General features: G+C 44.2%; 1 protein-coding gene across 2 annotated transcripts in view; it reads right to left on the bottom strand.

Moving 5' to 3' along the window:
- STX8 (syntaxin 8) overlaps positions 1–21,595 on the bottom strand; it is a 249,021-nt gene that overhangs the window by 39,138 nt on the left and 188,288 nt on the right. The gene's annotated exons all lie outside the window — the stretch shown is intronic.

The following is a 21,595-nucleotide window of genomic DNA, read 5'->3' as shown; positions in this document are numbered from 1 at the left end:
ATGTCTAACACCCATCTTTGGTTGGAAAAGCTGAGTCTAGTAATAGGTGGGAAGGGAGTATGCCTTCTATGTCTAATGGAACCCCACAGCACCTAGTGGAGAGCTGGCATTCAAAATAATTTGAGCGACGTTAGAGTATCAGATGTCAGATCTCTGAATACCTAACTCCTAGTTTCCTGGCTTATGTAAAAATTGTTCTGGGAAAGAAGCTTTAAAAATTAGGTATCAACACTGGATCATATTTTAAGCCTAGGACAGATGATAAAATACCGAGATGAAAAATACACAAATTAAGCTGGCTCCCTGACACAGGGCAGAATTTTCCTAGCTAATCTCACTACGTATGTCTGCTACTGCTGATGAACTTTAGAATCGTGATGTCAAGGAGCCGCCAAACTCCCTCTAAAATTCTGAATCAGACTGCGTGAAATTTATAAACTGACTTGGGGGGAAATCTACATCTCTACACTTCAAGCCAGCCTATCTAGGAAAATGGCACATCCCTACATTTATTCAAATCTTCTGTCTGTAGCTATAATTTTTCCTACCAACCGTCACCCCAAGCAACATGCACACCCTCCTGGTAAAATAGCTTGCCTGCACCCTTGACCGGAGCATACGCCAAACACAGGCATTCACGTTTCACAGACAGGTGCAAGACCCCAGGCGGGACCCAAAGAAAACTTTCCCACGACTCTCCTGATTGTTGTTAAGGAAGGAACCCTTCCACAGAGTAAGAAGGACCTGAACGTGGGGCTGCCAGGGGCCGTGCTCTCCACCACGAGAAGAAAGCCAGTCTGTGGGAGGAAAGCAGGAAGCCAATGCAGAGATGATAAAGGAGGAATGACAAAGCCCCACCAATAACCCCCATGCTGCCTCTGTATGCATGAGAAACAAGTACTTCTTGCATGTCCTAAAACCATTGCCCTAAATATATAAATCTGTGATGACGGTGACCGTGGCTGGCAAGCCCGTGGGTTTGGAGTTGTGCGTACTCCCAACAATTGAGCCCTACAGTCCTAACACAAACCGTCCTGGGAGCTCCGAGAATCCTGTTCTGCTCCCTAAGGCTTCAGTTCCTTTGGTTGTGACCTCCCCCCAGTTCGGGCTCTGGGGAGCACCCCTCCTTTGCTTTTGCTTCAGCTACAGTTGGGTCTTGAACCTGAATAGTGTTTTAGTTTTCTTCAAGGTCCTCTACTTCTTGTTGAGTTTTTGTAGCTATTGGTTTGTGTTTTGGTTTTGGGTTTGTTTTTAAGTAGGCTCTGCATGTGGAGCCCAATGTGGGGCTTGAACTCACGACCCTGAGATCAAGACCTGAGCCAAGATCAAGAGTTGGACGCCCAACCGACTGAGCCACCCAGGTGTCCCTGGAGCTATTGTTAATGTGCCCTGTTCTCTGTGACATTTTCTAACTGGTTATGGGTATTTGTGAGAACCACTTTTTGTATATTTATCTTACAATTGGCAAAAGACTTGGCTTTCTTTTTGGTTTTTCGTTGATTGTCTTGAATTTGCTAGGTAGATTTTTTTTTTTTAAAGATTTTATTTATCTGACAGAGAGAGAGACAGCAAGATGGAACACAAGCAGGGGGAGTGAGAGAGGGAGAAGCAGGCTTCCTGCTCAGCAGGGAGCCCGATGTGGGACTTGATCCCGAGCCGAAGGCAGACACCCAACGACTGAGCCACCCAGGCACCCCTGCTAGGTAGGTTCTTACAAATATTTACAAACATGAGAAGTCTGATTCCACCTTATTAATTTACTTATTTGCATACTGTAGAGACTAACGATGTATATCAGCAGTGAAGGGGGACATTCTTATTTCCTCCCTGATCTGATTTTGTAATTTTTTACCATCAAGCAGGATGGTAGCATTTAGTCTGCAATAGTTATTACTGGGTATGATAATGAAGTACTCTTTTATTCCTAACTTGAAGAGCTGCTTTTATTTTATTATTATTTTTTTAATTTGTTTTTCCCTTGTGCACGATGTATACTGTTTTCCAATAATTCCCCAATGTTGACCAATTTATACATGTTTTTCCCATTAATATATATATATAACATATATTATTATATATTATATATATATTCATTATTAAATACATATATATTTATATATATATTATTTGGTTAGGTGTCTACTTGTCTTGCCCTATTTATTTTAATTTGGGAAGTCTGGTTTCTTACTGTGGTGTTCTACTAGTTCTTTGAATACTTTTCATGCAAATCTTTCTTCAGATAAGAGTTTCGAAAACATAGTCTCCTAGCCAGTGGCTTGTCTTTCCATTCTCTGAATGCAGTCTTTCACAGAGCGAACAGTGTAAATTTAATAAAGTTCACATTATCATTTTTTATGGATCATGCTGTGTTGTATATGAAAATTAATCACCAAACTTACAGCCATGCAGCTTTTCTCCTAAGTTCTCCACTATAATTTTTATAGTTTCACATTTTATATTTAAGGCAATGAATACTTTTGAGTGAATTTATGTCTAAGGTGTGAAGCTTATGTAAAAAATTCCTGTGGTTGTCCATTTGTACCCTCGTTTGCTGACGATGACTAAAGACTAAAAACTAAACAAACTGTCTTTTCTGCCTTGATGTGCCTTTATTCCTTTGACCCAGGTCAAGTTGACTGTATCTGTGGAGGTCTGTTCACGGACTCTCTGTTCTGTTCCATTTATCTATGTGTCCATTTATTTCAAAACATCATGCTCTCTTAATTATCGAAACTTTATAATAAATCTTGAAACGGGCAAGTGTGAGTTCATTGACTTGTCCTTCATCGGTAACCGCCGACACTACTCAGTGTTTAACACAAGTTTGTCGCTATTTACAAAACAGCTTGCTGTGATTTCTATGGGGATCGCACTGGATCTTCAAATCAATTTAAGAACTGGTATCTTAATAATATTGTGCCTCTTGGTCATGAATAAGAAATATATCTCTAGTGAATTACTTTTTTTTCATTGCTTTCAAGAGTGTTTCTTAATTTTTACATTTTATTCAATTCATTTAAACTTAAAAAAGAAAAAAACAAAAACAGTTCACCCATTTCTCCCAGCCCCCAGCTCTTGCAACCACCAATCTGCTCTATTGATGAGCTTGTTTTTTTTTGTTTTGTTTAAGAATCCATACAAGAGAGATCATACGGTATTTGTCTTTCTCTGACATATTTCGCTTAGCATAACACCCTCCAGGTCCATCCATGTTGCCACAAATGGCAAGATTTCATTCTTTTTTTTTTAATCGCTGAATACTATTCCGTGTGTGTGTGTGTGTGTGTGTGTGTGTGTGTGTGTGTGGCAGGCACCCCCACCCACATCTTCATACATTCATCTATTGAGACACTTACATTGTTTCCTTGTCTTGAATATTGTAAATAATGCTGCAATGAACATGGGACTGCACCTATCCTTTTGAATTAGTGTTTTCATTTTGTTCAGATAAATACCCAGAAGTGGAACTGCTGGATCCTATGGTAGTTAATTTTTTAATTTTTTGAGGAATCTCCATACTATTTTCGATAGTGTCTGCAACAGTTTACATTCCCACCAACAGAGCACCGGGGTTCCCTTTCTCCATATCCTCGCCAACACTTGTCTTTTGATAGCAGCCCATATGACAGGTGTGAGGTGGTATCTCATTGGGTTTTGATCTGCATTTCCCTGATGATGAGTGATACCCAGCATCTTCTCATGGGTCTGTTGGCCATCTGGATGTCTTGTTTGGAAAAATGTCTATTCAGATCTTCTGCCATTTTTAATTGAATTGTTTGGTTTTTTGCTATTGAGTTCTTTAAGTCCTTTATATACTTTGGATATCAACCCCTTATCGGATACATGGTGTGCAAATATTTTTCCCCATTCAGTAGGTGGCCTTTTCATTTTATTGATGGCTTCATTTGCTGTGTGCTTTTTTTTTTAATTTCAAACTGAGAACAGACACTGAGTTTTATTAAATGCCTTTCAGTTTTACATTCAGCACATACGTCATCTTTGCTGGGTTTTGACATCAGAGCTATTCCAACCTCACGCAGCAAAATGAGAAGTCTTCCTTCTTTTCTGAATTCTGCAACAGTTTATATAACACAGGAATTATTTTTCCTGGGAAGTTTAAAAGAATTTGCCTATAAATTCTACCTACCTACCACCAGAGCATTTTGGACAAGAGAGGTGTTTTTTTTTTTTTTTTTTTTGCCGTTGGGACTGGGCATACATTTATCTATTTAATTAACCTTTTTGGATGGACAGCTTTGATATTTACAAATAAGTCTACTATGTATATGTTCCCACATGCACGGAACGGTCATACTCCTCTAAAAGCTTTCAGTTAGAACTTTCTGGCTGACAGTTACGACGCTGACATCCTCTGTGTTGTGATGGCTCGTCTGAACTATTTTAATAGTATCTCTAATCAAGAAGACTTGGTAAACGCTGGACGCCATCTGTGTCCACCCAAGTCTCCGGCACACAGCGGTGTGGCAGGCAATGCTGCCTTCTGTGCGGCTCATGACATTTCGTTACACGCTTGATTTCACAGGTCTGCTTCTTAAGGAATTCACTCACACCCGCCCAACGTAATCCTGCAAATTAGGTGGTAGGAGATTACTTAACAGTTTTCTATTAAAATAACTATAATAATATAATTAAATATATTTAGGGATCACGCACATGTGGTAAGGAGATAAATGCTTATACATAATTTGTTAACTTTGGGCAAGCCACTACGGGAAGGAGATGAGCTCATGCAAGATCATGCAAGAGCTGGCCAGTTTACGAGCAGAGATGGAAGGAAAAGGTCTAGAAGATTGGGTGGAAAGGCCAAGTACTGCCATACCCCTAAGAGCACGAGATGAGACTGTGGGTGTTCAGAGCCTTTCCTAATGGGCTCCCATGAGGCCAAAGAAAGAGGTTCAGCGCCACGGCAGAGGTCAGGTTTACTACCATCCCTCCTAAACCCACCTTTTCGGGTAACCCCAAAGTAGCGGCTTTTGAAATGGGGCCGATGTTTCTTGCCTTGTCAATTTTTTGGTTTTGATTTTAATTTCCCTGATGGCTAATGATGTTGAACATTTTTTCATGTGTCTGTTAGCCATTTGTATGTCTTCATTGGAGAGGATGTGGAGAAAGGGGGACCCTCTTACACTGTTGGTGGGAATGCAAGTTGATACAGCTACTTCAGAAAACAGTGTGGCGGTCCCTCAAAAAGTTAAAAATAGAGCTACCCTATGACCCAGCAATTGCACTACTGGGTATTTCCCCAAAGATGCAGATGTAGTGAAGGGAAGGGCCATATGCACCCCAATGTTCATAGCAGCATTGTCCACAATAGCCAAACTGTGGAAGGAGCCAAGATGCCCTGCAACAGATGACTGGATAAAGATGTGGTCCATATGTACACTGGAATGTTACTGAGCCATCAGAAAGAATGATTACCCAACATTTGCATCAACATGGATGGGACTGGAGGAGATAATGCTAAGTGAAATAAGTCAAGCAGAGGAAGACAGTTATCATATGGTTTCACTCATTTATGGAACATAAGGAATAGCAGGGAGATTGGTAGGAGAAGGAAGGGAATAATGAAGGGATAAACAGAAGGGGGAATGTACCATGAGAGACTATGGACTCTGGGGAACAAACTGAGGGTTTTAGAGGGGAGGGGGCTGGGGGGATGGGCTAGCCCGGTGATGGGTATTAAGGAGGGCATGTATTGCATGGAACACTGGGTCTTATACGCAAACAATGAATCATGGAACATTACATCAAAAACTAATGATGTACTGAATGGTGACTAACATATCATTAAAAAAAAAAGGGGAAGATGGTAAGAGTCTAGCTGGAAGTCAGAAAATCAGCCAGAACTATGTACAGAGATGGAACTTGCATGTGGTTCCTGGCACATGGAACAGAAGTCCCATACTTTCTTAAAGAAACTATAATCCTGGGGAAGATATGGGCAGAGGAGATGCAAACAGCTTGTGTTTTAGTTTTGCAGTCCCTAGGACCATGGGGCCACCTCAGGATCTATTGGGGAAGACTTTCCATCACTCAGAAATCTTGGCCTTTGAGCTGGATGTAGTGACTGGATGGGGCTCTCCCTAGAGGAGAGGGTGTGTTTTCTGTGTGGACATAAGATGGCCATGGATACGTGGGTGTCCAGGCTGCAGGGGTGACGGCAAGCTGAGCCCTCCAGAATTCACTTTCCCTTTCTTCAACGCTAAGCGACTCCATTTCCTGGCTAGGTGGGCACGTAGCTGCATTCTCACTAACGGAAGGCGAGCACAAATGATGCGTCCCACCTCCAGCTCTGCAAACATCAGCAGTTCGTGTTAATACGCTTCTCCTTCCTCCTGAAGTGTAGCACCATGTGCCCATGCGCTGGACGTGACCATGGGGATGTAAAGAATGAGGAGGGATGAGGATCCGTACGGCACAGGGGAAAGACAAGACAGAGAGAGAGTGGGCCAAGAATGGCCCCAGAACAAGGCAAAACCATTAGCGACAGAACTTAGACTAGTGATTGTCAGCGACTGGGTGTGTGTGGGGGGGGGGCTGACCACTGAGTAGTAGGAGAGAACTGTTTGCGGTGGTGGGAATACTTAATGTTTTGATTGTGACGGTGGTTACACAATATATGTTTGTCAAAACTCATAGAACTGGTCACATAAAAAGTTGTATTTTACTGTATGTAAATTAAACCTTGAACCTTAAAAAAAAAAAAAAAAAAAGAATGACCCCATGGAGAAGAGAAGAGACCTCCCTTTCTAACCTAGACTGCTCACTTAGGGGCTGTTTGATGAAACAGAAACACAGTTCTATGCTGCATAAGCCACTATATTGTACTGACATAGCTGTTATAGTAGCTTATGTTTCACTGATGTGTGTCCATGTGTCTATTATAGACACAAAATATTAACAATGGGAAATAGAATTAGGGTCATTTCACTGTCCAAGTGTTGTCTGTCTATATTTTGATCAGCGAACATGTATTCATTTTTTCAAAAATGTACTAATTTCCCGTGTGGAAAGGTATTTTAAGGAATGTCACCTAACTTGTATATGTATTTCCAGCCAAAAAGTTCAAATACATTGCTGGGACTTAAAAATTGATCTTGCCAATTAGTATATGATCACGGTGCCATCCATGATCAGTAGGGCTAAGGATGGCCTTATTGAGCCAATGGTGATGGAACAACCAAGAAGCCATCTGGAAAGAGAAAAAGTTGTGCCTCTACCTCAAACCAGGATAAACTCCCAACGGATCCAAAATTTAAATGCGACAAACAAAACCATTTAAGTTCTAGGAAAAAAGTCCACAGAAGAATTCCTTATGTCTTTGGAGTACAGGCGAACTTAGCATGACTTAAAAATCTGCGTGTCATAAAGGAAAAGACTGATCATTACAATTACATAAAAGTTAGAGACTTCTGGGGCGCCCGGGGGGCGTAGTCGTTAAGCGTCTGCCTTCGGCTCAGGGCGTGATCCCGGCGTTATGGGATCGAGCCCCACATCAGGCTCCTCTGCTGGGAGCCTACTTCTTCCTCTCCCACTCCCCCTGCTTGTGTTCCCTCTCTCGCTGGCTGTCTCTCTGTCAAATGAATAAAATCTTAAGAACAAAAAAAGTTAGAGACTTCTGGAGGCAAAAAGTCATCATAAGCAAAGTTAGACAAACAAATTTAGGAAAAAATATCTGAAACTCACTATCACAAGAAATTCTTCTGAATGTATAAAGGGCTTCTTAAAATTGATAAGAAAAACACCAGCAATAGAAAAATGCACCAAGGTCAACAGCATATTCAGAACGAAAAAGGAATACAAATGGTAGCTAAGATCTATCAGAAGGTATTTTGTTTCACTCGCAAGAAAAATACAAAGTAAAGCTCTCAGGCTGAACCATATGAAAGTAGTGATGGCCTACCATTTCTAGCCCACATAAATTATAATTTCACGTGGTTTCACCTAATACGATGAAATGATAGTTTTTCACTATCAGATGGGCAAAATTCCAAAAGCTGGGCGACATCCTCTTTCAGCAAGGCTGTGGAGAAATGCTCTCCTACAGTATTGCTCGGAGGTACCAAACCGTGCTGTCCCTACACAGGGCAATTCGGGAAAATTTATCAACACGTCCACCCCTGGGAATTTCTCCTACAGACAGACCTATATGCGTATATAAAATAATGGGCTAGGTGCAGAAGAGTATATGTATATTCTGCATAAGTAATTCACGATCTTTCGTATGGGGAGATCGGGATACGAGGTATATATACAGGGATATGATAAGGAGACACACACACACACCCCTATATCTAGGAGGAGACATGAGAAGCAGATAAAAGTAGTTACCTATATGGGGAACAGGGGAGAGGAGGAGTGGGGAGAGTGGGGCCAAATTTCTCAGGGTATACACGGTTGGCTAGATTGGCGGTTAAAATACATATTCAAAATAAAAAGTAAGTAGAAAAGTTAAGAAGTAAAATTGCCAGTATTTAAAGACACTGACCATGTGTCCCAGTCCTAACTAGTCAATGTCGCTATATTATACTCTGGTTTGCAGGGCAGAGGGGCTGATCTCCATATATTGCATCACCGCGGCTCCCCTGCCTTTGGGCTTCCCATTGGGTTTGGCTGATGGAGGCGCTGGCTGCAGGTCAGAGGTCAGGAGAGAGAGAGGCTGGTGAATTTCTTCTCTGGTTCTCTCCTTGCTTTAGCACGACTCTCTTGCAGCCACACTTCTGGTCTGCTGTCTCCTTCTAGGGCTGGAGCTCTTACTAAGCTGCCCCCTTGCTCCTTCGGGGTGGGGTAATAGTGTCCTGTGACTGCTGGTCCCTAGTGACTGGTCTGGCTTCGGGCTTCCCCCATCCCTGCCTACAGCTCTGTAAACCACCCAACTCAGTCCGCCAGCCATTGTAGGCTGGAAACCTGGCCCATCTAAGCAGTCATCTGCTTCCTGGACAAAAATCACTCAAAATTCATTCTTTCCTCATCTTTGTATCCCAAGGCCAGCATATTCACAGAATATTCCACACTCACACACACACCTGCTCCCATGTATCTCTACACTACCCAGGCTCACGATTATTTTCTTCCTCTTTCTCTCTTGCTTTTCACAAGCCTTGAAATTCTTTCCGCGTAGCCATCAGTTAACCCAGGACCTCATCCCGATGTCCTTCGCCAGAAATACTTTTAACGACTGTCCTCTCATCCGTCCACCCATCCATTTGGCACATACTTTCTGAGAAATGAGTTACTGAGATTCTAATGGTGTATAAAAAACAGACAAGATCCTACGTACTCATGGGAGGTCCATTTTTTGTGGGGAGAGAGAGAGAGAGAGAAATACTCTGACCATACAAAAAAATGTGGAAGTATAACTATGAAAATGCCATGAAATAATGCGGTGAAGAGAGCCCGAGACTCGCTGGGATGGGGATCAGAAAGGGCTTCCTGGAGAAAGCGATGCTTGAGCTGTAATCGATCGACTGACTGATCAGAAGGACAGGAGGGCACTGGCCAAGCCAGGAGGGCAGATGGAGAGAGGAAAGCTTCTCCCTCACACACAGCCTTCTGTCCACCAGGAACTTGCTCCCCTCCCTGTAAACTTGGTGAGTTTGGCCTGGTGGCTACGTAATGTGGGAAAGAGAACATCTTTGTTCTACCCCAACCGGGATCCGCTCCCAGAACGTTCCCATGCCTTCAAGTCGAGGTAAAACCTCATGCAACCCTCTCTGTCCTCCACAGGCTCAGGGCAGAACATTCTAATTCCCTCCCCCCAACGTGAATGGTATTCCAGTGACCTCTCTACTCAGTAGAAAACCCATTTTGGACTCGTTAGTTTGATGCGTTATCGTATTAATAAACTCCAGGATAAATGTGATGTGAGCCTAAAAAAAAAATACAATCAAGAAACTTCAGGAAGCATATCTTACTTTTCCTTAAGTAATATTTCTAGTTGCTGGCTTGCGGGGAGCAGCTTATTCTTTAATGCTGACTTAAAAAACAAAAGCAAAAACAAAAAACAGGGGTGGGGGCAAATTAGCGTGAGCCATTGGCAAAAACCAAAACAAAAACCTCCCCGAGCTCCTCCAAGGAGCCAACATCCAGAGCTAGCTGCAAAGCGGCCAGTCCTATCTCTGGAGGGGCGTTTTTCTCACCCATTTACAGTGCAAGGGAAAATACCTTCCAGGAAGCAAACATTTGTAAGATTTCAGCTTTTCAAATGCATGGTACTTCTGATAAAGGGTGTTTTCAAGCCTCTTCTTCACTGTAACCTGCCAGCCAACATGGGAAACCATTAGCTCAGGCTGCTACAATTAACTCAGGGCTGCTGCTTGAAAGGCTCACACAATTCCCAGCTACTTATCATGCAAACAACCTGGGGGACTCATTTTCCTTGCAATGCGGTGGGAGGGGTAAATTACTGAGATAAGTAGATTATTGGGAAAAAGTCACACTCAGAGGCCTTACGAGATGATTAAACCCTGGGAAATTCATCCCCCGAAATCCCTGGCCCCTGAGAGTACACATTCATTACTGGCTCCTGGATAATCTACAATGAAGAACCTTCTTTGGAAGCAATAAATACTCCCATTCCACTGAGTTTCCATCTAACTTTTCAAACACCGAGTTCTTTAGTTTTATGGGTGAGATTCACCACTGACAAAGCGAATTCAAGGAAAGGGGGGGAAGTTATCAGACTTGTAAGATAAATTTTTTAAAAGATTTATGTATTTTAGAGGAAGAGAGAAAGAGAGAGAGGAAGAGAGAGAGAGAGAGCAGGGAGAGGGGCAGAGGGCAAGAGAGCAGGGAGAGGGGCAGAGGCCAAGAGAGAGAGAAACCCAAGTAGACTCTGAGCTGAGCATGGAGTCCCGACGCGGGGCTCGATCTCACGACCCTGACATCATGATCTGAGCTGAAATCAAGAGTCCCACGCTCAACCGACTGAGCCACCCAGATGTCCCAGACTTGTAAGATATTTAAAAACTTCTAAGATAGAAGCACAAACACTAAAGCCAATAAAATGCTTACTCTGGGAAAATAGGGTCTTACTGACCTACTGACCTCTCTGTATTAACTTCATAAATTCCACATCAGCAGAAACCATTTCAAATTTGGTTAATAGCCACGGTCAAGGCCACTGTCACATTCTATCTCTTCTGTGATAAGTACTTCCTTATAGCGCATAATAATCAATAGTCAAATTGGCAATTATTGGTGAAGGTGATGACTAGCTTAAAGTAACTTAAATGTAACCATGGGCCGGAAACAGAAAATGAACCACGATTTTCCAGCAAGAGGGAAAAACCTACAAACCAATAAACCGATCGGGGAGCTCTGATAACCGAACTCTAAATAAGACGACTTGGTGGCGTAGACTGTTGGTATCAACGCTGACTTCCCGCTGCAGCGGCTGAACTGTGAGCAGCTGGTCTGAACAGGCATGACATTTCCCCCTGAGAAGCGAGGTGGCACCCGGAGCCCCCGACTCAGGGCAGTGCGCTCTCCCCCCCCCCCGCCCCCCCCCCCCCCCGCAACCTTACTCCGGGCAGCACTTAAGGAATTGCTGACTCTCTGTCACGCTTAGAGGAACACACTTAATGTAAAAGAGGGACCTACTCCTGCTTCTTTTCTTACAGATGAAATTCACTGACTCCCAGGAGCGGAGGCTTCTTCCCACGTGACAAAGCAGAGCAAGGGGCAGGTGTGGCCTGAGCCACGGTGGGCGCGCCAGGAGGGTGAGGACCAGCGAGGCTGAAGGGGGCTGCTGGGCAAAGAGACGGGGATGACAAAGCAAGGACTGTCCTTTGTTTTTAAAGCAAGATTTGCTTAGTGGGGCACAATCCAAGCTGCTCCTCTGTCTCCATATGAAACCTTCTGTAAACCGCCATTTATCAAATTTCTCTAGGCTGTTTCTGTCCGCGTGCTATGGGTACGTGCTTGTTTGGGGAGGGCGAGTGTGATGGGATGTGCTGTGATTACCTTTGTGGGGAGAGGGCTGGGTGCGGGAGGTGGTCCATGGTGATCCGTTCACATAAAATTTATAATAGGCTACCCCCAATCTTCCAGATAAAGTACCTGATGTTTAGAGAGGTTATGTAGCTTGCCCAGAGTCTCAGTGCTTGGGCCGGGATTCACACCTACAGTGCAGTTTTGGAACCCAAAGTCTAAATACTACACAAGACCTGTCCTGGAAGACGGCAGAGAAAAAAATACCAGCCCGTATCCCAAACTGCTTTATTTCCTTTATCAGAGGATCCATTTCTGGGTAAACACAAGGGATATTTTGAAAGAGGGGGAGTCAGCAGGGTAGTACAGAAAATCCGTCACCCTCACGAGTCAACAGCTGCCCGAAACATTTATCTGCAATAGTGTGACACTATCGTTCAGGACAGAATTGAGATTCAAATCAGAATGCATGGCAAGGAAATAATATGGGAGAGAGAAAGAAAAAACATTTCATTAAAAAAAAAACAAACCTGGTGGATATATGAATGGAGTACTGCTTTTAGAAAAAGCAGTGTGTGATGCTGACAATGAGAGAGTAATCACATATATGGTTAAAGAGAAAAAAGTCCTTTTCATATCCATATAAAGATACACACATATCTTGGCATCCCTTAAAACAGGGGAAGGGAACGCAAACAGAGAACAGCTACTGAGAACACGGACAGCTTGAATCCCAGCTCAACCACTTACTGGCTGTGTCGCCTTGGGCAAATCACTTAACCTTTCTGTTCTTCATTTCTTTGTCTGTAAAATGTAGACATTAAATGTCCCTATTTCATTGAATTGCTGTGAGGATTCAATGACTTAATATATGAACGTGCTTGGAACAGTGCCTGGTACATGATAAGCACCTTACAAGCATTACCTAATATTATATTATTACAAAATATGGGGAGAGGGTATCTACACCAGCATGGAGCATTTTAGGGCTTACCATAAGAGGCAGTAAATGCACAGGTAGGCCCAAAGGGTAGGTGAGTCTGGTGGACTACGTCGGGCTGTGGCTCACAGGGGGAGAGAGCTAGACTGGCGTGTTAGGACAGCAGGGAAGGACACTGAAGGATGCTCTGAGGTTAGAGCACAGGTCCGCGTGGGGACAGTGGAGTGACAGGAGGCTGGGCCAGAGAGGCGAACTTTTACAGGTGACACAGCTCCAGCTGTAGCCGTGGAGAGGGAGAGGTGATGAGACCACGGTGTTGCAAAGACCATCACGCAGACTGACCTGCCCCTTAGCACAACGGCAGGAAAATGGTGGGGGAGAGAGAGAACCGTGAATTGAGACTCAGAAACCTCAAGGAACATTGGGTGGGTGACTAGAAAGTCCAACCAAATGATACCAGTGGGGATTTTTAGCTGTTGAGACCACATCCACTCGAGCTGGTTTAGAGGCCAAAAAAAAGTAAAGAAAAAGAAAAAAAAGGGTACTGGAGCTTATGGAACCTTCAGGACACCCAGAAAAGCAGATTTGGAGGGTATACAATGACCAGGACCAAAAGAGCCATCCATACAGGAGGACGGGTCCACACCACTGCTGTAGCTGCGTGCCACAAGTCTCGCGGGACGAGAGGTGCTAGATGCTAGAATCTTCACGGAGCTCCCCGCAAGAGCCGAACTCACCCCACCCCCATGGGCATCGGGAGATCTGATCTCCCTGGGCGTCACTAACACTTCACGTTGGTCTCTCCTATCTCCGTGTCTTCTAAGGTAGAAACTGGGCCACACGTGGAACCCTTGTGGCAAGGAGCTTTGAACTTTCCGACCTATGTGATTCGGGGAGGAGGGGAGGGAGGGGGCTGAAGCGGCAGGTGAGGAAGCCGACCCAAACTACCCACCAGTAGCGACAGTGAGGAGGTGGGAAGGAGACGCTGGCACCGCACAGCATGGACTTCCCTGGATGGGGGAACAGGAGAACAGAGTGCTGGAAGGGAGAGGGAGGGGGAGCTATATTTCTGTGGTTCTGAGATAGTAATGTCAGGGGAGAACAAAGACCCTCAATTGAACAAGGTGCTATCGGAGGAAATCTATGCTTTAATTAATAAGCCAGTGCCAGAAGCGATGTTCTAGGAAAAGGGCATTACTTCCATGATGACATGTTATGAGCATCTTTGAAATTCTGGCTCCAGTCAAGATGAATTTTGCTTTGTACCCTGGACTCACCTGAGTTAATTCCCCACCTTGACCCCCATTGATCCAAATCCTCTGTCTTTCAGTGAGCCATTCTTCAATGAGCCTGTTTTCATTTTCCTTACACCACACATACACTGGCAGGAAGTAACTCTCCCTTTACTTGGTATCCTCGTAACATTTTACCTATACTCCTCGTACACCACCGATCTCACTTTGCCTTGTATTTGAGAGTTACTTAGGCACGTGTCATCTCTCCCTCTTGAGGCAGAATGAATAACTGGACAGACTTCTGCGTTCTCCTCCGCTCCTAATACAATCCCTTGCACTCTAAAATTGCGCGATGAGTGAAGAATGAATACGTCACATCCGTCATATGCTCTTCGCTGTATCATGTGCGATTTGCCCTTTCTGTGAGGAAAAGGATCGCCAGATACCTAGCCAATTTGTACTGAGGTTCATTCTAACCAAAACGCTAAATCTCTAAAAACACCCATAATTCTGACCCTTCTTCTACCTATACTGTGGGCTTGCCACTGGATTATGGGATTGGGAATCCATCTTTTATATCTTTCTAGTCCCTGTAATGCCTACTGTGGTACACACTCAATACTTGTTGACTTGTCTAAGTCCCAGAGGTGACGCGGGACACGTGGATGGGCCCAGAACTGTGTTACTAAGGATGTCTACGAAGATTGCTGTATATGTATTTGGGCGAACGAACAGCAGTAACAGGTATTAGATAGCCTCACTCTGGAAAAAGTATGGTTTAAGGGGAGACAAAGAGGATGAGAGGAATAGAAGAGGTGTAGTCCTGCAACAATATGGAGGTCTGATGAGGCACCATCAGTGAAGAGAGACCCCCACTAATTTCTTGAAGACAGAAGACAAATGGGGTGGGGCTGATGGTCAAAAGTGAAGAGGAAGTTGTGGCATAAACATGGGGAAGAGCTGTAACGGGAGAAGGCGTCAACCCGCCAAACGCAACTCTTGAGAGGCTCCAGACTGACAGACAGTAAGCAAGACAGTGAGAAACTGAACAAAAAACAGGGCTCACTAAAGATCTTTCTGGACCCTCCCCCACTTACCAAGTGACAAAACCACCAGGCAGCTGAGCGTTTACACCTACATTAAAAGCTGGAGTATTTTCTCTAAAGAAACCCAGCAAACTATCCCTGGGGTACTAGAGCTTCTATTGTGGGTGCTGCTGTCCTAGTGTAGAGTCCTCTGCTTTTTGATATATTGGGGATGAGGGGCATGAGGCCTATCAATCAACCAGATCCATCCACTTATACAGAGCTTCCCATCAGCCTACCTCCAGATTCATACATATGAGCTCATCTCCAAGATTCATCAAGCATTTAAGCAAAGTCCATAGCATGACATTGAAAACACAGATAAACAAATAAAAGAACTGACACTAGAGGATACAGAAAGAATTCCTGATAACAGATGAGAATTTAAAAACAAACCACAGCATGACCAAAAAAAAAAAAAAAAAAAAAAAAAACTAGTTAGTGTTCTGGAAGGGATTTGGGAAAAATACTGCGCCCATAAAAACAAGGGCAAAATCCAATAAAAGAAGGAACAATCAAGAATAAGAAAGAGTTTTAGAAATTAAAAGACCCACAATCAGACACATTGTTTTGACATTTCAAAAACGGCTACAATAAAAGACCCTAAAATCTTCCAGAGTGAAAAACAAACAATGGGACAATGAAAAGATAAATAAGAACAGGTTGCAAACACAGGAACTAGAATCATACTGGTGGGGACGTCTCCGCAGCAACACTGGATATTCACTAGACATTAAAGCAAGTTCTGAAGCAAAAGGGTCTGCAATGTAGAATTCGACACCCTGTCCAACTACCAACTAAGCATGAGGAGGGAATAAAGCATCTTCACACACGAGAATTCATTAGGCATACCACTCTTGCCCCCCTTTTGCAGAAAGTTGAAGATACTGTTCAGCAAAATGCAGGTTAAAATTTTTCAGAAAAAGGAAGACAAGAGAACAAAGAAATAGTATAAGCACACAGGTGAACAACAAATAGAAATACCAGGACGATAAGCAGTGAAAACCTCCCTCTCCCCCACAGAAACCAAAAACAACCTAATTTAAATTGGACCAAAAAGGTTCTAGAAATTAAAACTTCCAAGAGGACCAATAAACCAACAAATCAGTAAACAACAAACAAACCAACATAAATGCATAAAAACTTGAAAGATTATCTGATGAATTTTCCCATGTGGAAATCAGTATTGTTAGGCATTCTTAAGAGATGTTACTATATTGAAGAAAATACATTGAAAACGGAACAAAAGAAAAAAGGGAATTATCATCATCTGGAAAATAAAAAAATTATGTAAGATAGAAAATACAACAGTGACATACCACTTGATTCAGCAGTAAACTATATTTACAGAGTTATAATACTATCCAGATTGGAGAAGGAAACCTGAGGGCTAGAGGATTGAGGTTTCCTGGAAAAGAGAGGGATTCAGTTCAAAAACACTTCAAGAGAAAAATAAAGGCAAAGAATGAAAAGGAAAAAGAAAGGCAACGGGAAACTCCAGGATATGTAGACGGCAGTATAAACTCTGTTTTTTGGTGTATGTGGAAAGCAATTTATTTTATTTTATTTTTTTTTTAAAGATTTTATTTATTTATTCGACAGAGATAGAGACAGCCAGCTAGAGAGGGAGCACAAGCAGGGGGAGTGGGAGAGGAAGAAGCAGGCTCACAGCGGAGGAGCCTGATGTGGGGCTCGATCCCATAACGCCGGGATCACGCCCTGAGCCGAAGGCAGACGCTTTAACGACTGCGCTACCCAGGCGCCCTGGAAAGCAATTTAGAACAAGCATATTAGAACAAGAAGTTGATGGACTTCCAGAAGAATAGAATGGTTTCAAAATAACAGAGTGAGTTAGAATTCGGAAGATAGCAGATGTAGGGTGAAAAAGACCTGTTTCTTTTCCCAATAAGAAAAAAAGGGGGGGATTAGAAAACAAAAAAAGCCAAGAAACAAACAAAAAAATCTGCATTTTTTTTTCTTCGAACAAAGATGTGGCATGGTTTTAAACCAGTGATGGAATGGAAGAAAAGAGATTTCAACAGGGATTACGATTTAGGATTACAGAGAAGGAAATATAATCAACCGCAGTGCAGGTCTTGGTTTTGCAGTATATAATATTCATATTGATATAATAACGTGGAAGCTATTTATTAGCTTCCAACATGGGAATCAACCTAAAATCACAGTACAGAAATCTTTTTTTTTTTTTTTTAAAGATTTTATTTATTCATTCGACAGAGATAGAGACAGCCAGCGAGAGAGGGAACACAAGCAGGGGGAGTGGGAGAGGAAGAAGCAGGCTCATAGCAGAAGAGCCTGATGTGGGGCTCGATCCCATAACGCCGGGATCACGCCCTGAGCCGAAGGCAGACGCTTAACCGCTGTGCCACCCAGGCGCCCCACACAGTATAGAAATCTTAACTGTGGTCAAATGGAATGGAAGCATTATCAACAGTTGATAGAAGTGAAGGGTAGAGAGGCAATCACCGGAAAGAGGAAAAGCAAAGGGGGATTCAGAGTGATTGATTCTGGGTTGGGACAGGGGATGAGGGCGGTTGGGGCAGGGGACCGGCTGATTTTTTTTTTAAACGTGTCCATGCATTATTTAATTCTTTTTAAAGTAAATATTTACTTTGGAACCTGCACATTTTGGCTCATGGCCGCTATGAAATTAACCTTTGACATGTACTATTGGGATATACTTATTTCTACTGGCATAGTTTCTGTCTTGGGTTCTCCAGACACGGGCTAGCAGGACACAAGTCCTAGGGGGAACAGTACCCAGATGGCATCCCACAGCGCAGGATGTAAAGGATATAGGAAGTATAAACTGTGGGTTACCAGCCATCTTAGGGAATTTCTGCGACAAGTCATTACAAAGAGGAAGATCTCCCCCAGGCTTACTGCCGGAATAACCCTGGGTCTTACCAGACTTCCATGCTCCTGCTGGATAGAATAAGTAAAATGTCTTATATTTTCCTTTTGAAAGCACTAGGAACAGCTCAAGGATTTGCACAGCAGAATGAAAGAGGAGCTGTCACCGAGTTCCTTAGGACTCACAGCTTGAAAGGAAAGAGGAGGCCCACAGGGGGCCTGTGGACCAAGCCCAGCAGGGGAGACTGAGCACTTCCACAGCCCAGGGGGTGGGACCACAGCTCTTAAAGCCACAGATCTCCTCTGTAGGCACAGAGACCCTCGCAGCAGGAATCCATTCACACCAGTCACCCTTGGAGACTGCTATTTATGCTAAAGAAATTTATCCCACTCCATTGTATGTTTCTTGTCCAGAGTTCTCTTGGATCCCTTGTTTACGGCCTTAGTCCTATATTGTGAGCAGTGGAATGGACAGGCCATTTAAGAGGGCAGGGTGGCTAATGATGGGTCTGTTAGCTTTGCAGTCAGTCTTTCCTTTGTGAACCAAACCCAATTTGGGTGCATTTGCTTAAAAAAAAAAAAAAGGGAAAAAAAAGAAAGCAAAAACCTCATTTGAGGTTGAAGAAATGTTAGCCGTGTTCCATCCCTTTTACTGGGGGGGGGGAACCCACCACTGGAAGAAACGAAAAACTCTATAATATTTATAAACCATTCCTTTGGGTGAAATACATACATATCCAATTATTTCAGGTGTAGGTGCAAATATGGCAGCTATACCGCCAACCGACTGGGAGGATCTTTAAACACAGGGGGCCTTTTTATCACTAGAGGGATGCTAATTTTTATCTTGCAAAAAGTAAGGAGAAGCCCCTACTGAAATGTTTTCTTTTGAGGCAGAACTTAAACGTAAGCTACTGCTTTCATGAATTCTGTGAGCCAAATCCTTATAAATCCTTTGAGTTGACAGATCAATTATTCCTTCTAACAGCTAATGAACTAATAACCCTTGGAAATTTTTCCTTCCCTGGGTTTAAAATAGGGGGGAAAAAAAAAAAAACTTTAGGAGGCAGGAAAAAAAAATCAATGAAAGACTGCATAGCAATAAAAACAACGAAATTCATTATAGCTTTTTAAAGAGAGCTGTATTTTGTGCGAGAGCTGTGATTTTTAAATTAAAACCACGTCGGAGAAACTTGTATTTTATAAAACACCATAAATATTCTAATCTCATATTGTATCCTGTCAAGGGAAGGGAATGAGAAAGGAAAGGGGAGAAGGAGAAAGGGGAAGGCACAGGGGAAGGACAGCAACAAGGAGAAGGCACTGCGGTGGGCTCTCTGGGAACCACGAGATGGGCAGGACAGAGAGGGGGAAAGACTGACGGTGGGATGCACTAGGCAGGGAAGGTAAGGAGAAAAAGCCCGTCGTACTGAGCCTTGTGGACGGAAGAAGGGTTGGGAGTGGCAGGATCTGGCAGAGAGGAGAGGTTGGGCATTCACGAGGTTAGACACGAGGGGGACACGGAGGGCTAGAGCAGGGGGCAGAAAGGGAACTGGGAATCATGGGAACACACAGCAGGGTGAAGACACACACATGTTGTGGGAGAAGGTCAAGGACTTGAATAGATGAGAAACCTGAACCACCGGGAAGTGAGGAAAAGACTTGCTCAAGGTCATATAGCATTACACACACACACACACACACACACACACACACACACACACACACACACGGTTGTGCTTGTACCACAAACACAGTCTGCTTTTGCTGGTTTGCTTTTAATTGAGGAACTAGAGTGTGGGGTGGTGCAGCTACTGGCCGGGGAGCACTGCGCTCCCTCCTGCCTGCAATGCAGTTCTCGGAAGTGAAAGGAGTGAGAGGTCTTTTTTCAACAGGAGCAACCCTGGAGGACGGTGCCTCGAGAGCACCAGGCACAGCCCAGGGGCCGCCACACGGCTGTCCACTCTGAGCTCCTGATGAGCAGTGGACATGGCTGGAGAAAGGGCAACTCAGAGAGTCAGAAGGCCCAGGTGGGAATCACGGCCTTGTTTGCTGTCAAATGGGGATGATTATAATTGCAAGCAGGAAGTGAAATAACACCGATAGATCAGAAATCATTTATATGGCTTCATAAAGGCCCCAAGACCCACCTGAGGACCTAAGGACAAGCCAAGGTGGCTTCATGAGCGTATGGCCTGAGCAGGGAGTGTCACGGGCCCCATGCCCAGGAGGTCGCCCTGCTTGGTTTATGCTCCGCTGTAGCCCTTGGGTCATTTTTAACAAATTCGGAAAGAGGGGCCCTGCATTTTCATCTTTCACTGGGCCACAATAAGTACGTAAATCGTCTTGGGTAGAGCTGCCCGTTCAGTGAGAGGAGCCAAAGAAGCCGTCTGTCTGTGGCAAATGACTCCCAGCAGAGATGAGTGGACACGTGCTTGGTTTTCAGCTGATCAGCATCTGAATCCACTTCGTGCATCTGAGGAATTCTTTGCTACCTGAGTTTTGATAGGAGGCAGGGCCAAAAGGGCCCAATGTTAGCATCCCCCCCATCCCTGCCAGCTAGCACGTGGCCACTCAGGTGCTAGGACGGAGGACCAAGGAACATTCCTTTTGGTGGTGGTGGCAGCAAGGACATTCTCCAGGAACATCAGTGGGAGCCCCCAGAACTATGGCATCTGGGGCCTGGCACTGGCAGGGCCGACCAGTGCAGGGCACTCAGCAGGTGCGGCAATGAGATCCTCACCAGAAGGTTCTGGGGTGGGGTGGTAGCCACTGTTGGTTTCTCTCTGTGTTGTAGCCTGATTCGCCAACCTTCTCAGTGATTTATTTTTCAAACTATTCAATACTCTTTCAATAAATCCCTTTTGAAATTCAGTGACCAGAGATGGCTTCTGATGCTTACAGAGGAGTTTTCTCAGATACAAAGCTGCTCTGTTGCGAGTTTCTACCCTGATTACCCCTCTGCCAAAGGACAGCAAAGGAATCCTGTGTCCTGAGGCAGAACCCGTTGGGCCATATGTCCCTGGTGACGGTTGTGAGTGCTGGTGGGTGCCCACACGGAGGGCCCTTGGAGGTCATCCGGGCCACACCCTTTGCGAAAGTAGGAATCCTTCCAGAATAATTCAGAGTCTAAATCAGATGCAAATAAAGATGCTCCCGATAACTAGAGGGTATGCTGTACAGAAAGCCTCGGTCACAGGTGACAAACCTTAAGGCTGGCCAGCTCCCACATACACCCTGTCGGGCCCGTGGTCACCTTAGGGCTTGTGAGGATATCCCCAACTATCAAGTTGTCAACGGTGAAGTCCAGGGGAACTTCACAGCACTCGTGGCCAGAAGATGGAATGCCATTCCTTCGAGGCTGTAATTAGGACAGTGGCTCACTCAGTCCTGATGGATTTCCAGAGCGTGATAGGGCTGAGGTGCTCTGAGGTTATGAAACCAGGGACTACCTGGGAAGGAGCCCCCTGTGGGTATTACGGCCACAGAAAAAACCGTAAGCGCCAAAC

Source organism: Ursus arctos, unplaced genomic scaffold (assembly GCF_023065955.2).
Source record: "Ursus arctos isolate Adak ecotype North America unplaced genomic scaffold, UrsArc2.0 scaffold_14, whole genome shotgun sequence".
Lineage (NCBI taxonomy): Eukaryota > Metazoa > Chordata > Mammalia > Carnivora > Ursidae > Ursus > Ursus arctos.
The sequence above is the reverse complement of the archived record's forward strand: the minus strand, read 5'-3'. Positions and strand labels throughout refer to the sequence as shown.